The following is a 16,974-nucleotide window of genomic DNA, read 5'->3' as shown; positions in this document are numbered from 1 at the left end:
CTCGATGCCGGAAAAAAAGCCCTGCCTGTCCCGATCCCCCGCTCCGCTGCAGAACGCGCCTGCCGCGGAGCCGATCGCCTCAGCAAGTGGAGATACTCACATATATATTGAGAGTATCTTTTTTTGGTAGCTGGTATTTATCCATGATGACTTTTGTGAGTACCTCCTAACTGGTTTTGGATCTATCCCTGTATTTTGCAGGATTTGGTTTTAGGTACTGTAAGAGGCAGCAGAACAAGCCCTGGGATATGCAGGCAGGTGGAAGAAGCAAGGAAGAGCTTTTAACAGGAAAGAGCCTTTAAAGGAAAACTGCTTTCAAGGAGAAATTTATTAAAACATTTATTTATTTATTTTTTAACACCACTGCCTGGAAAACAATTTATTTTGATCTGTAAGACTTTATTCAGATTAACAGTTACCCTAAAACCATAATAACCGTTACAAAAAAAATGTGATAATTCCCATCCTAAGAGTTTGGGAGTAATTGGATTTGTCTGGGCTGCTGTTAGCAAAGCTCTCACCTACAAACACCTGGGACGAGGAGCCTCAGCTGGTGTGGTGGAGCCCTGCTTCCGTATGGCTGCAGGAGTGGGAGCGAGCTGGTGTTTGCAGACTGATTAGCTGTTGCTGTTCCAGTTAATGATTTTCCCTTTCCAGCTATTTCTCGGAGTCTGTAATGCTGTAAAAGAACTGCGTAAGAAAAAAAAAATGACAAACACAACACAAACAAACATGCCATCATGTTTTATTAAGAGGAGAACCTGGGTTTGGACACTTGGTGTTTCTTCTTGATGTGCAAACACGCAATGTCATAATATGGACCTCAGATACCAAGGTTTAGCCTTAAGAAGCCATTCTTGAGGAGGGTCATAAATCTCTAAAGGGAGATAATGACAGAATTGCTGATGCAACCTGATTATATCAGTCTGAATGCAACTGCCAAAATACAATTAAAGAAACAGCTTATATTCTCTGTCTCCTAGGCAGGATATGATTGTTCATGTCATTACCACACTTGTTATTTTCTTGGTGACAATTGATTTAATGTACTGTTTGGAAAACGTATGTGCTTATTCTCCAAGTGCTGATTTATGACGTGATAAGAAAGTGCCAAATTTTTTAGCAATAAAGCAGATCCTGTGCAGTGTGGTATATGGTCAGCATTTCATCCTCTAGTCCCTGAAGACTAATGGATAGATTGAGAGAATTACTGTTGGCTGCCGTTTAGTACGGTTGCATTTAATATAGGTGATATGTGGCACTAGTCTGCCGGATTCTGCTGTTGTGCCTAGAGTTTTGGAAAGCAGAATTGCTCACTGTAGCTCTGCTGTGCTCCAAAAAGGCTCAAACTTCACACAGCTTGTGGGCACGAGCACTGGCTTTGCTGGGAAAAGTGGTGGTTCTTCCACGTAGTTCTTCCACCCCTGCCCTATGTCTGCTCAGGGGATAAAATTCTCTTGTTGTTATCTTCTGTGGGCATGCTAAAGTAGGGAGGGTCCAACCAGAACTCATGACAGTCAACGGGAAGGGGAGCTCAGGTTTGGGGAGGTTATACTGGTGCGTTTTGGTGTTCATCGGGTAAGTCTAGAGAGCATTGGTGGAAATGGGTGATCTGAATCAGCAATCAAACACCTTTCCACATTGTACCAGTAGTATTCTTGTCTTTTATTTATATTCTTAAGGATTATTTTTCTGAAGGGAGGTTTGTACTGATTAACTGGTAAACAATTAGAATGTGGATTTTCAATGGAGTAAAGTCATTATCCAAGATCTGGCACTTAGTTTTACAGAGTCAAACGAGGTATGTGCTGTATCACGTGAAAAGATGCATAGCTCTGACACACATTAGCTTGGCTCCTTAATTTTACAGATGGCTTTGCTGTCCAGGTTGTAATAACTCTTCTTTATTTACTAGACTCATTTTGACTCTTCTTTGCTCTGGCTCTTGAATAGAAGCTGGAATTAAACTTAGGCAGAAAAATGGTGCTTTAAAGTAAATCAACAGTAAATGTGCTGAGTAATGAAGAAAAATATAATCAAAATATATTTCCTATTTTCCTTGAAAGTGTCATCTAGCACAGATTTATAAAAGGAAATGTTTTCAGCACTTGGTGAAGTGAACTGATTTCTGGTCAAAAATCTTTTTCTTTTGATTTCAGATTGTCCAAGCTAGTTTTTATTAATAGATTATAAAAGGGAAAAAATCTGAATTTTTGAATCCTAGCTGTTCTTTTACTTTGGAAAAAAAAAATATTGAACTGAACTGGAGTGAAGGAAAGAAAAAAGCAAAACTAAAGAGGATATATTCTTGAAATCTATTGGAGAGGTAACTAAAATGTCAAGGCTTGGTTTGTTACATAATGAGACTCCAGCTCAAATGCTTAGACAGTGACTCCCTCACCTCATTTTTTCAGAAACTTTGTCGATAGCATATAATTGCAAAGATTAGCACTTAATTTGTTAATTTGATTTGTTTCAGTAGGGACCCAGTAACTTTAGACAGTGATGAATATTTTCATAATACATTGAAACTGACGTCTATAAAGAAAAATGCATGTTTGAAATTTAAACTATTTTGAGTATAACCAGTGCTTATTAACTGTTGAAAAAGACGAAACAAAATCTCTCGAATCAATAAGTTCCAATCATTAGATCACCAAATACCAGTCACAATTTGCTCAGCTCCATGGCATCAAGATGCCCCGCTCTCCCTAAAAAAAAGGGTATTTATGTGCATACATAGTGGATGCCTGCGTGCTCTGCTGTACTGCAGAACCGATGTTTTCTGAAGTCATTGCTTTCTATGTTGGTGATCTGGGAACACCCATCAGTAGGGCACAGAGTAGAGCAACAACCTGCTGAGAGGCGTTGGGCATCCCAGGAGCTTGGGGGGAATCTTAAATTTGGCCACCGAAAGGGATGGTGCAGGGGGTTTGAGACAGGCTCTTCTTGGAGGTGCTCCATGAAAGGGCAAGAGGCAGCAGACGCTTAAGGCAGAGCCCTTGCAAGGGCCCTTTCAACCTGAATTATTATTATTTCAACCTTTCAGGGTTTTGCATGAGGGCTTCGCTGCCTCCAGCTGTGGGTTTGCAACTGGCTGATGGTGCTGTGCCCTCCTGCCATGCCACCCTGAACCTCTGTAGGTGCATATTCCATATTTTTCAGTCTTTCTGTTGTGGCAACATGTATTCTCTCTACGTGCTGTTGAGTAATGCTGCAAGTATCATTAATGCGTAAGGATTTATTTAAAACTATTCTCTCTGAGGCCTGAAGGAAATTTTCTCATTGTTTACCAAGCTGTGTGTATAATAAGCACTTGCATCACTTACTGAATTCCTAGTGATATGGGAAATACCCGTGTATTTCCCAATGGGTTGGTGAATATTGTTGCAAATCAGTTTGCTTTATGAATGGCTTTGTATTGACTGTCGGTTTTAATTTTGCTGGTTTTGTTTGAGTGTTTCACAGATAATGGCTTTTGCCTTAGATGGCTCATAGAGTAATGGAGATTTCTTTAATGAGGATCATTATTATTTGTAATGCACTGACCTGATCATGCATCAGGTTTCCATTGTGCCCTATAAAACCACAGGGCAAAAATATTTTCAGTTTTAAAGAATATCCAACCAAAGCATAGGTCAAATGTCAGCAAAGCTGACTACAAAAAACAAAAACAAAACAAACAAAACAAAACAAAAAAACAAGTCATGTTAATAAAATAACTTTTGGGGGATGAGAAGGAAAACAAATGTTCATGATTTAATTAAAGCTGCGAAGAAATCGGATGCTTTGAAGTTGTGTGTTAATGTTTCTCTCTTGTATGGAATCCACATTTGACCTTTCAATAGAATAGAGTATCTCGTTGGAGAGAGAATGACTCATTAAAACTGAATGTGATAGATAGCACCTATTAATCAATGGTATGGAAATTCTTTAGGCTTCAGACTAGGTGTTTAGATGCATCTCTTGGGAATCAATATTGTTTCCAAGTAACTAAAACAAAATCAATAGGGGACATAGATTTCATTTTGGTTACAAATCATTAATTTCCAGTGTTTCTGAACTTTAAACTACAAACAAAATCTTTATAAAAGATTTTGCCTTTTAAAGAATAAGCAGTACTCAGGAGATCCTGACAAGTTATGTCATTTGAGGTACAGCATCTTGCAAGCATCTAATTCACTATTCCTGTGGTCTTGCAATGTATTGGTACTGCAGATTAGCTGTGAGCAAGATCCTGATGGCAAATACTCGATCAGTGCACTGAGGGTCTGTAGTAAAAACTGAGATTTTTCTGTCATTCCTTTCTATGTTATCTTATCCTTATACTCTTTGGAGTGTGCTCCTGTAGAAAATGCTGTTATGATATAGAAATGCTGTGGCTTGGAAGAAATTTTCTCTCTCTTTTAAAGAAACAAAAGTGAAAACGCCCTTGAGCCATAGGGATGTAAAAAGCTAAAGCAATAACAGCCTTTAGGTTACTGCTGAAGACTTAAGATGGGACAACAGTTAAATCCTAAGGAAAACAAAGTGGTAACAGAGGAGGTTGGGGGAGCAGATCATGAACTTCTCTTCTGGGAACTTAGAAGCCAGTGAGTCATCTCTCTTTATTCAAGGGGCAAGGACAGAAATGAGATTTTTATCCCACAAATATAAGGAAGTGAATTTTGGGGCATTGCCTGTACTGCACTGCAGCATTACGTAGTCACTACCTTATGCTGTTTTGTTGAATTTTTATGTGAGAAAGTTAGCAACTCCCACACTGAGCACCTGACCTGTAATACTGGTGCTCAGGAAAGAATAGGCCTATTGTGAAATTGTCTCCTCATTAGCTGTAGCCTGCAGAACATTCATCCTGCTTCCCATCACTTAAAGCCTAATCAGTGTCCTTGCTTTTATTTTGTTAGATGATGCATACAGAGAAGAAGGCATTGCTGTTCTATCTTGGTAATGCTTTGTACAGTTCCACCTCCCCACCCCCTTTCTGAAGCTAGGTTTGTTTGAACAAATACGATACTGGGAAAAAGAAAAATTAAAAGTGGGCTACAGAATTTTCACTTTTCTGCTACAAAAGGTCAAGAGCTCTTAACATAGACTTGAATCTCAAGGTGTAATGGAATGTTATTGGAAATTCTTATTGGATTCATATTTGCACTCTTTTGTTCTTTGACGGTTTCAAGATGTGTATTCTCCCTGCTCCTCTGTGGTGCTTTGCAGTGAAGATTACTAGAAAAAGAGAAACACAGTCTAACTTCCTCTAGCTGTTACTCTGTTGATATGTTAAGTGTGCAATTAACACAAAACCAGATTTAATACAAAGCATAACAGAGACTTGCAGCAGAAGTGAAACTTCAAGAAATCTGGTAAAAGCTGCCAAGAGGAGGAGAGGTTGCTGCAAGAAAGAAGTAGAGCTAAAGGAACTCTGATTGGAGTTGAATGAATGCAATAATAAAATATTTGAGAATGTTCTTGTGAATAAAACCTGCTGATTTGATTTGCTGATATTACGTGTGATTTTAATCACTTATTTGCAAGCATCTGGTTGAGCTAATTCTTATTCACATGAGCAAAATATAGAAGACAAAAGTGCCAAGAATACTTGCTTAGATTTCTGAGGTATTCCCACTAGAAGTGACTTAGTCCTTTTGCAAAGCTTTTTTTCTTTTAATTTGCACCAAAGACTATCAAAGTTACATGTGTAGTGAAGGAACTCTTGAAAATCAGTGTGTTTGTTGACCGTAAGTTAAAAGAATGAAAGAGCTCTGGCAGCGTAGATCATAAAGAAGAGAAAGGGGTGACTCAGTGTGACTGTCCTGAAGATGTGAGTAATATGGGGCTACCATTTTATGGACAGAAATGGCTGGGGTGGTTATTACTGCTCTCAATTTAAATATTAATCCAAAGCCTTCAAGAGTTAACCAATTAATGATAAATCTTTGGTACCAAGGGCATTATATGAGTATTTAATATGGCACAGCTTATAAGACAGTAAATCCCACTTCTGAGAAGCTGTAGCTGTTTGCAAGCCTTTGAGAAGCACCACGGATTTGTGGTGTGCAGCATTAATCTACAGTGGCTTGGCCACTTCAGAGGTGTTCCAGGTGTATTGATGGGTTACCTGAGAGTGATCAGGTTTGCGCAGGCTCAAGTTTTGTATCTTCTGCTCTCTTAATGTTATGCCAGATCAGATATCATTCACCCTTCCATAGCAGGCACTATACTGTGATGCATATTATAGCAATATAATGATATGTGTCCTCAACAACTAAGGAGCCCTTTCTGTACTCTGAACCACATATTCTTCTGGTCTTTGGCAGAAACATCATGCTGTTATTTTTAATTTTGTCCTTTTTTCAGACACACACTGTGTGGTCTTTAACATCCACCTGAGTGACTGTGAGACTCAGCTCAGAGGGAGAGTCTTTATTAGGTCAACATCTTTCAGCTTCTCTTGCCAGTTTTAAAATTCTCTGTGTGAGATGTCATCTACCCTCTCCTCCCTGAGGTGTGTGAACCCTGTCCCCCATAGCAAGGGAAGAACACACAAAACCTCAAGGGGCTACATGGCGGGAAGGAGACTGAGTCCTTGTCCTGTATGCCCCTTACCCGGGATGGTATGTGAGATCACTGTATGGGATTTGCTCTATTATGTAGGATATCCAACTTCTCTGACTATTTCACACTTTCATTTTTTTCTTGTGCACAAGTAGATGAGGAAAGGTGTAAGAGTCCACACCCTCTTCTAAGGCTTGTTTCTTCTTTTTTTTTTTTTTTTTTTAATTGTTGCAGCTTTGTCAGTTGGGTCTGTCACTCCCACCCCATCCCTTCACGGCATAGGAGCAATTACAGCAGAAGAAAGTCCTCTTGCCTGGATGGTTCATAGACCTCAAGGAACTGTTTTATACCTATATTATCTAAAGAGTTGCTGACTGGAGTAGTTTGGCTTTTCTCATAGCTGAGCACTGAGAACAGTAGCAAGGTCTTGGGCATCTCTTTGGGCTCCCTTTGCTCTTACATTCAGCTCTGTGCTCTGCTGTTCTCCCCTATGGCTGTTGTAGCGTGCTGAGGTTTGTCACTGTCTTTGAGGCTTTGTCAGGTGTGTGCTGTCCCTGATAAAATCAACACTGAGTTTTACTACAATAAAATATTGATACACTTAAAATGAATCCCAAGTTCAGATCCTGCTAAGACTTCTGTATGTGTTTAACTATTTGTGGTGGGTGTCTTCTCTGTCTGTATGTAGAGTTGAATACATGCATATATGCATGCGGGTGGGAGATTGCTGTGATTTTGTCATTCAGGTTCACCGTTTGTTCGTGTTTACATTTATGAGTAAAAAGAGCTACAGAAATTCAGTGGAGGAAAATATTCTTTCCCCCCCTCACATTGTTAGTCTAAGTCACAGCAGTGTTTTTTTGTTTGTGCTTACAGGTTTCTTTGCTAGGGCCCTGCTCTCATCACTAAATTGATTATTTTTGCTATAGCTTCATATTTCAGTATGCAGATGTACAAAAGAGGCTACCTTCAACCCATACTCTGTACCTGCTGAGATTTGATTTTGGAATGACCTCGTTCTCTTGAAGACTAAAGATGGTACTTTGTAAATTAATCTCTTCTCAAGGCCCAATCCAATCTACCAAGTAAAGATTAAAGGAACCTCTTATAAAAAGCTTATGATAAAGTCCAAATGAGACCACTGTAAATTTCACCATGTACTTCAAACAAAGAGAAGTGATTCAAAAACATTTATTCAATGTCTTCTTTGAGACCAAAGGTACCAATTAACTAGGCCTTGCTGCAAGTTGAATTCTTTTTGCTGTCAATAACCGTCATGCAAGATGCATTAGTTCTCTTACAGGCACTTACCACGGGAATTTTATGCCTACCATAAATTTAAACATGAGTTATTGAGAGAGAAACATACAAGGGCTCCTACTAAATTATATGCATCACAGTTAATACAATCATTTCTTTCATGACCTGGTGAAACAAATGACAAATAAATGGTAGGTCATTTTGCTGATAACAATGCAAATATGTTGTTAAATGGCTTTGGAGCCAGATAGAGAACATCATTACCTTTGACCTAATGTCCAGCTCTACATTGCCACTTCCTAACTTAATCCTGAATAGATCCCAGTTAAAATCAGTTTAGTTGAAGAATATTTTAGGACAAGTTTGTGTTCATCTGCTCAATTATATTTTCCTAATCAGGTAAACTTTAGTATCTGTCATCATTGATTCCTGAGGCTGGAAGTTGAATATGTCCACGTGTGGGAGCAAATTTCAGCTGATAGGACTTTCGTAGCCTTCATTATTGCTCTCACAAAAACTGACAAAAAGCTTTAATCAGAAGCTGCTAGAAGCAAGTTAGTCAAATAAGTCTAAAATGAAAAAAAAAAAGTACTTTTCTTAAGGTTACTTTTGCAACAGTACAGATTTAAACAATATCTTCCTTTCCTTACTATAGTAACAATTGGAAAATAAATGAAGTTTCATGTCTCATGGTGAACATATGTCTGGAAATGGTTTAATTAGGAGACTAGAAACAAGTTTATCACTTACACTGATACTGTGCTAAGGAGCTGTGAGGGGCATTGTCTGGTGTCTCTTCTTGTCTATCCAGTGTTTATGAAGAGTGGCTTATTGGTTCCAAGGTTTTTAGTGTCTGATGCATGAACTGAGGTGCTCAGGCAAGCTCAATTCACCTCTAGCAAGTTATTTTTGCTACCAATAATAAACTGTATAGCACTTTAGGAAGCTGTAGAGTTTATCAGCTGCCATGATTAAGCACTAATGCCATCAAAACTTAAACTTGCTATTGTCCTACGGACTTTGTCACGCTGAACTGTGTAATACAGTGGGAATGCTCAAGCAAAAAGAGGAAGAGTAGTTTCACACCTTGACTTAGCAGAAGTAACTCAGTCTGTAGATGTTTAACCTGATCGATGTCTTCTGACAAGGAAATCTCAAGGTTCATTTTGTATAACTTAGGGCTGGGCATGAGATTCTTTAGTTGTCACTCTTATGTGGTGGGGAAGATAGCAAATTTTCAAGACTGGGAGAAGGCAGAATAATGGCTTTATAGGCATAGTTAGAGGTATATAGGCTCTTCTCTAGACTACTGGTAGGGGATAACTTGGTCTTAAGTGGAACACCCAGTTTTAGCTGCACTGGTGGCTATTCAGTATTAGTTGTTTATAGTTTTGGTATGTACTGTTTGCAAGCACATGCTAAAGCTGGAGATGCCTAATGGCTTTGCTATTATTGTTTATGCTAGATAGATCTAGACAGCATCCTCCCAAATGTGATTTTGTTGCTGCAAGAGAGGAGGCAGGCAGTTATGCTGTAGATCATGCAGGATTATTGATTTCAAATTCAATGTACACAGACTTTGATAAACTCCAAGAGTTTAGGAGGATTTCCTTTGCTTCAAATCTCTTGTCAGGTTTAATCAGTCTTGAAACAATTTTAAAGAATATTTTTAGGCTATTCTTGAACCCAGGAAGGAAGTGAAAAAAAAAATCCTCTAATAAGCCTTATTCCCTATGTTTTTATAGTAGTTTTTAATTATTATTATTAATTTTTAATTTTTAATTGGCAACAAGTGTATTGAATCTAATCTTAAACCACAGTTACACAGGCTCCCATGCTGCTGTGGCTGCTTTTCCAGGCTGGATGTGTTATCACAAGTAGAGATGCCTTAGGTGCCATATAAAAAATAAATATGTCCTGGTAACTTGTTGGGGCTACCACTGAGTCTGCAATACATGAACAGGAATGAATGAGTCTTGAATGAGTCTTTTTTTTTTTTTTTTTTTTTTTTTTTACTATTTTCTTTTTATTTTTGTGGGACTGGGTTCTTCTCCAAACATTTAGAGGCGTCCCTGTCTATGACAGACTTCATAATTTTCATGACTGAATTATGTTACATTACTGTTCCACACAGACATTGTAGTGATCGATAGCATAAAAATAAGATGTGGCTACAATTCCCACCGAAGAAAGATTAACTGCCTCTATAGATTTCAAAGAACAGAAGGATATGAATGGAGAAAGGAAAATAGCCTACTTTTTCCCCAAATGCATTGGGTATACAGAGGGCATCCCTTATGCCAAATTCCCTGTTGTACATGTGAGAGAAAGGTTGGAAGTATCAGGTGAGTTGTGAGGACACAGGTCGGCTCTCTGCGAACACCGATTTGCTGCGAATGGGTGTTTATGCTGATCCCAGGAGGTGGTTCATGACAAAGGGATGGATGTTTTTGGCTCAGTTCTGAGTGCTCTTGACAAGTAGGAAGATTAATGAGTTGAATAAACGAAAAATGTATCAGGAGGATATTTGTTCTTTGGAAAGATGAAGAATATAGAATGAGAACGCTTTGGGTGTAGGTGTGCCAAGACACTTGCAGAATGCAAAGGTGTGGTAGGATCATCGAGACTGCAGAATGAGAAGCAGCTGCAAGGAAGTTCCTGAGGTTCCCCGTGGTGGGTACCACTGCTCTGAGCACTGCCACGGCGCTGTGCACCTACCCAGAGGTCAAAGCTTTGCACACTTTACTGACCCCTACTGTTTTGTGAGGCTGATGAAGTGAAAATGGGAATTCTATCCCTCTCAAGAAGCATGAGCCTTGGTGATGGCCAAATGATGCACTGAATGCTAAACATGGGCTAATCTGTGGGGCTGGGGGGGCTGTTACTGAGTCAAAGTGCAGTGGAAGGGAAGGTAGGCACTAAGCTGCCAGCTCTACATGGATTCAAGTGGTTGAGAAATTCTTTCTGCAAGGGTGAGATCTGTCAGGGCCCCAGTATATCTATAGGGGTTGCATGTCCCACCCTGCCTGGGGGTTTGGCTGCTGACGCTGAAGTCTGACCCCCTGACTGCTCAGAAGAGCTAGGAGAAACCTCATCCACCCAGAGCCCCTGCCCCTTGGTCCAGGAGGTCTTTGTAAGCTCAAACACCTCTCCTTTGGCCCTTGCCTGAGCTGTGCTGTAGGTAGACCCATGCCTTGCTGGTCCTGACCTCGTTTGGCTGACTTCTTGGCTGGACCTGGTACCTGCCTCTGGTGGTCACTTTGGCTGCTGTCATGGAGCTGTTCTGCTTCAAGTTCCAGCAGGTCACACTGTGTGAATTCAGGGGCTGTGTCCTCTCTGCATTTGAGTGAGTCACTGTCAAGTCCTATGTAGCTCGACTTGGAGAGTCTGAAAGAGAGAAGCAAAGCTTCAAATCTGATTTGGGTGGCCATGGGCTACCTGGAAGTGCAGGCTGTGGTCTGCTGTTACCTATCACTTGGGGGTCTGCTAGGAATTCCGTGCAGCAAGGCTGGGAGGCTTGCCTGCCCCATGCAGTAGTGTGGGTGAGAAGGGTAGAAAGGTGGTTGGAGGAGCAGTAAGCACCTATCTTACTGCAACTATATTAATCTGGTCTGTGTAGCACTTACCTGGGTTTCTGTGAGGATTTCTTTTCCACCAACTGACCTTAACGATGACAGTGCTGCCATTTGCTGTAATCTGTTATTTTTCACTGCAAACCCCAAGTGTGTAAATGCTGAAGGTTTTGTGTTTGGTCTTGCTAATGACCTACAGAAAATCTGTTCTGTTTGCCCTTGCACTTCTCATTCTTCAGTTTGTTGAAAGTCCTGTGTTTAATTGCAGTCAAACAGCTGCTGTTTCTCTAGAAACATGCACGTTAGAGACATGGACACTTACAATTAATAAATGTAGCGTGATGAACCATTTAGTGTGCATATGATTTTTATTCTGTCTGAGGCACATAACTGAGCAAACATGTATCACTTGTTCTGCACCTTCCAAGAATGAGCAGAAAACTCCCTTTTCTCTATGCTTTGTGAACAAAATTCTCTCTTTGCTAGTTTTCTTCGATGTGAGCAGCACCAAAGCTGGGTTTTGTGGTCGCCTTGTTATGCGTGTCTCAGTATGGTCCTTATGTCTGCTGAGTGAAATTTACTATGTTCATGATGGCTGATTTGTAGGTTTGGTCCACATCACTGAAGACATGCCCACGTGTGCTAGCAATGGTATGGGAAAGAACATCCTAGTATTTCTAATGGTACCTGACACGACACTGAATAGCCAAGAGGGGATTCTGACATGGCTATGTGGCTTCTAGGACTTAATGTAGCTTTTGAGAGCTAGCTTGGGTGTCTCTGTGCAAGTGCTGTGTGCAATCTTGTAATAGAGATATGACTTACCACATGCAGGTAACCAAACAATGCCGAAACACTCAGGAATTTGCATGCCTGGTTGGCAGCGTGAAGGATATTTCCGTTTTATCCTCTGTTCAGGACAATGTGGAGTCTGACTGAAATCATTGTAGGATAACAGTTCTGCAGGTGCATGCATGCTTGATCTTGAATACTTGGTAGGAGTACTGAAAAAGGAGCTGGTATTGGTGGAGTGGGGAAGGGTGGGAGACAGTGTGGACCCTTGTAGCTCCACACCTTGATTTCACCTCAGAAGACTTCTATGTCAGTCTTCCAAGTAAAGCTCAGTTTATGCACTAAAGCATGATTTATTGCAAAGTTTAGATCACACTAGGTAGTGTAGAGTCCAAGGCACTTCCCCTTTTCTGTGAGCAAATTTACGTTGTTCTACAGGATCCTAGTTAAAAGACAAAATATAAAATACTATTGGAGGACCAGTTGATATTTCCTGTAGTGTTTAAACCTGAGCTTTCAGATACAGTTGTATACAGCCATAACATGAAATGCGGTAATGTTTGGGAGCTTTAATATTGAACCAAGAGGAATTGGAAACTCAACAGCTGGACATCAATTCCGCAGCATTAATTCTGTCACAAATCAAATACATCAGAAAAAAGGTCTTGTCATCAATTGTTTATTGCCATGTAAAGAATGCAAATAATTCCACACAACTGTGCAGTTTCTTTACAGGAGCTATTTTAAACCAGAATCATTAGATGCAGTACTGTGTGTTAATGGCAATTAGCTTCTGACTACCACTAAGGGTTCCTCATCTACCATTGACATTAATTATTCTATTTTGGCTCATTGACTTGCAAAATCACTAAATGATTCCTTTGTTACAAAACACCACATTCAAAGAGCATATCTGATGGAAACACAGGTCTGCTCATCATCTTCTTATTGCTATTGAGAACTTGTCACTTTGGAGAAGAATTGGAGAAAACAGAAATTTTTGCAAATGGTTTTCAAAAGAAATTAAAGTTGTTATATTTAGAGTATGTCTGCTTGTCACTCATGCTTTAGCTATCTTACAGTAGAGGGCAGAAGTGAATTCTTTTCAATTTGCAATTTTCAGGCTTGTAAATTGAAAAATTCACATCTGCCCTTTCTAGCTTAAGAAGGATTGACAGCAAAAGGTCACATTTTCAAAATGAATATGTTATGCATTACCCCTTATGTTGTATCATTATTTTCAGATTTTATATTGGCCCGCTGCAATAGTTTTTGAGCACCCAGTAATCTTTAACGTAGTTATACTTGCAACACCCATATGACAGAGGGAAGTCCTATTATCTTTCTGTTTGTAACCAGAAAACCCAATTGCAACAAGTCTTGTTGACTTGTCTGTGGTTGCATGAGAAATCTGTGATAAAATCAGTTGTCATGTTACTATACAAGTTGCTTGACCCCTGATTATGTTGTAGTGTCTTCTGCAAGGTGGGACTCCATCTCTGTTTCTAAGGATGAGGATGCAGGTTTTATCTCGCTCTGTGTGCTTTCTGATTTATTGCTGTAAAATTTCTGACATATTACCATACATTTGAATGTTTTACAAGGTTTCTGACTTGAGGCACTGACAAACCAAGGAAACAGTCGACAAAGATCAGCAGTCAGCTGGTGCATGACAACAAACAAGAGCAGGAATTCCAGAGAGCAGCAGGTAGAGACAGTGCAAATATTTGTGTTTCTCATCTTTGCAGAGATCACAAATTTGGGTTGCAGAATGTTAATTAGACACCTGCTTTGCTTTGTCTGAAGACAAAGGGGAAAAAAAAAAGGCTAGCTTTCTCGTGTGTTATTTTTTGACAGCTTGAAGTAGTGTCAGATTTTTTTTGGTGGACAACACTATCATTACCTGCAGTTAAAATCTTTTTGTGGCATTCGTTCCTAGACAGTGACAATCTAAAAATCAAACCCATTTGGGAATACAATTCATACTTGGAAGGAGGAAGAGTCTGATATGTATAATTTAACTAAGTGACAATGAAAGGTCTGACTTAATCAGACAACTGTTTTAAGAGTATGAGCAGTAAGCAAGGAATAATTAGTCAGGATGGATTGAGGGATAAAATTAGGAAAGGTCAGACTATAAAATGGTCTCTAAAAGGAGATTGCAGGAGACACTTTAGAAACAACAGCGGTAGAATTTTACTGTAAGTACTTAAAAAATGGGTACCACTAACCTAATAAATAGTGATTTTGCATCTAACGTTTGTAATTCATGAGTGTTGGGGAGCTTGGGGTACCTGAGTGGTTTTCCACTAGAGCAGCTGAATGGCTTCAGCTCAGGTGCACACCGTGCACTAAAAGCTGTATAACAGTTGGTTTTTGGAGATGAAGATTACCTCCTACTCTGGAGCAGAGGAATGGATAAGAGAAGGTTACAAGGGAGCATGGATGCCCAGGCTTCTGAGGCAGGGTCTAGGATGAAAAGCATGAGTTGTACCAAAAGGGATGGGAATGGGAGTGGTGGTGATGTGGCAGTGGAAAAAAAGGCAGCATCTGGAGGCATGCAGGGAAGAGGCAGTCTCAGAGCGAGGTCAGTGCAGATGCCTCCTTTAAACAGAAGCAAATGGAAGTCTTTGGGGAGGCTGGGGAGGTCCGTCAGTTGGAGAATGGGGGAAGAAAATGAGAGATTGCTTCTTAAGGCAGCAGAGGGAATGGCAGGCACAAATGCCTAGTGCTGGGACTGTGCCTGGACAGAGTTGAGAAGTTCTGTGCTTCAGTTGTTTTTCACATCATCAAATGATTTTATTCATGTGTTTTTGGGAATTGAAAATTTCCTTTCATCTGCAGTCTGCAATTTCTCATTGGCTATTCAACATATGTTTCTTTTTGGGAAAAAATAGTGACATTTCCGTTGGCATGAAGTGCTACCAGAGGAGTTGCATGAATTTGCATGAGCCACTTTTTATTTGTCAAGTGCTTGAAGATGCTTCTGTGTTTTTAAAATATAAAATTCTCACTGAGAGAAAGTGTGTGTCTGGGTGTAACCCAAGAGCCTGATTCTCTTCACGTTAGCCTCAGTTTCATACCAAGGCAATGCCGTAGACTTGTCTGAGTACGGGCAGTCTGAAACTCAATATCTCCTCTGTTTGTGATAGGAACTGTGTAACAGTAATAATTCATGTTCATAGCTTAAAGAAAACGAACAAAAAAAGCCCAACACACCACCACAAACTTGTTTGGATAATAAAATGTTCAGTAATGAAGTAATCATAGATCAGTGGGATCACCTGAGGGTTTTTATATATCTGTCTCTCTTCCTAAAATGTTTTCCGCTTTGCCTAACCATCCATTCATGCTGTTTCTCCTCTGCAGAAACACAGCACAACGCTTCTGCTGACTGGACAGAGGGTCAGATCAATACAGGGCAAATTCCTGTTAATGAGATTTTGATTCTTTGACATTTCCAATCAATGTTTACTTGAAACACATGGTGGGAGTCTGATGTTAGCAATCCGGTTCTCAATTGTTTCTCAAGTAGGCAATCAGAGATACTGGTGTCTTTTATTTATTTATTTATTTATTTATTTTAAATGGAGGTCATAAATTTGTGTTGCTCAGTGTTAATTAGCTCCTTAATATGCCATTGGTCTGCATACCACTGAAAGCTTACTTTTGTGTTGGTGCTAGCTTTTAGAAAGAAAGTTTCAGTTTATTTTACTAGGCAACCCCCATGTCTCTTAATTAGTAACTTTCCCTAATTTAATTCCATGGCAGTGACTATTTGACAGATGAACTAGTCTTGTGTGTGCACGCGATGCAAACAGCATTTTTATTAAACATCAGAGGTGCACAACCAAGCAACACATCCATCAGTTACGTTTCTATTTGCTGTGTTTTGCCAACATCTAGTTTCTGGGGGATTGCACTTTTCTGTTACCAAAAATGCATCTCAAAGGTGAAATCTGTCATTTCATGAGAGAGGATGAGGTAGCTACTTTGATGTTAAAACATTACTTCTTGTAGAGTCTGGGCTGTCCTTTGCCATTAACATGTAACCTGGGTCACTTTATGTCCAGATCCTGCTGTATGCAGGACAACGGAGATCATCAAATGACTAGTCTCTTCTTTTTTGACCAGGCTTACCTCTAAGTGGAGTAATGAGAGAACAGGCAGCAGAAGAGCCAGGAACAGGTAGTAATGGTTGGTGTGTGCCCAGTTAGATAATGTTTTATCTCAGAGAGGGCTGGAATGCCACGAGACATTGAGTGAGGACATGCACAATACAGATCACTGGTAGGTTGTAGAGGTATTTGCTGTGATATCAAAGATAGATGATATCTTCTGCACTGGTGGTTGCATTTTGAGAATTTCTTTCAAAAACTGTTTATAGGTGTGTATCCTAAGGAGAGTATCTCTTTTGGATCCAGAGTGTGTAAAGTAACTTAAACATATAATACTGTGTAGTGCTAGCGCATCCCTAAGATGCTGAACTCTAAGTGTGAGTTTTAATCCTGGCAGTCTTAAATAGAGTCTAAATGGTTAAAACCAGAGTACCTGACTTGCATTGACTGTGTCCTGCATTAGATCTCATTTGACAGTCTCCAGTTGTGGGAACTAGGACTGCTGCTGTGTTCTCCCTGTTAAACAGGTCATTTGGAGCCATTCATTATAGCTCACCACTTCCTGCAAGTATAAGGAGTTTTTCAGGTATCAAGCAATGTATATTCTGTAGAGCTACTGCAATCCTTCATTTGAGAGGGGCTTGTCACATCAGCCTGGCCATGAAAGGCCTCTCCTT

General features: G+C 39.9%; 1 long non-coding RNA gene across 1 annotated transcript in view; it reads left to right on the top strand.

Moving 5' to 3' along the window:
• Positions 1-16,974, top strand: part of LOC121077461 — a 113,691-nt gene that overhangs the window by 73,226 nt on the left and 23,491 nt on the right. Inside the window, exon 2 of the long non-coding RNA XR_005824058.1 lies at positions 13,784-13,887. This is a non-coding gene — a long non-coding RNA (uncharacterized LOC121077461). The remainder of the gene's footprint in view (positions 1-13,783; positions 13,888-16,974) is intronic.

The sequence above is a fragment of the Cygnus olor genome, chromosome 13 (assembly GCF_009769625.2).
Source record: "Cygnus olor isolate bCygOlo1 chromosome 13, bCygOlo1.pri.v2, whole genome shotgun sequence".
Classification (NCBI taxonomy): Eukaryota; Metazoa; Chordata; class Aves; order Anseriformes; family Anatidae; genus Cygnus; species Cygnus olor.
The sequence above is the reverse complement of the archived record's forward strand: the minus strand, read 5'-3'. Positions and strand labels throughout refer to the sequence as shown.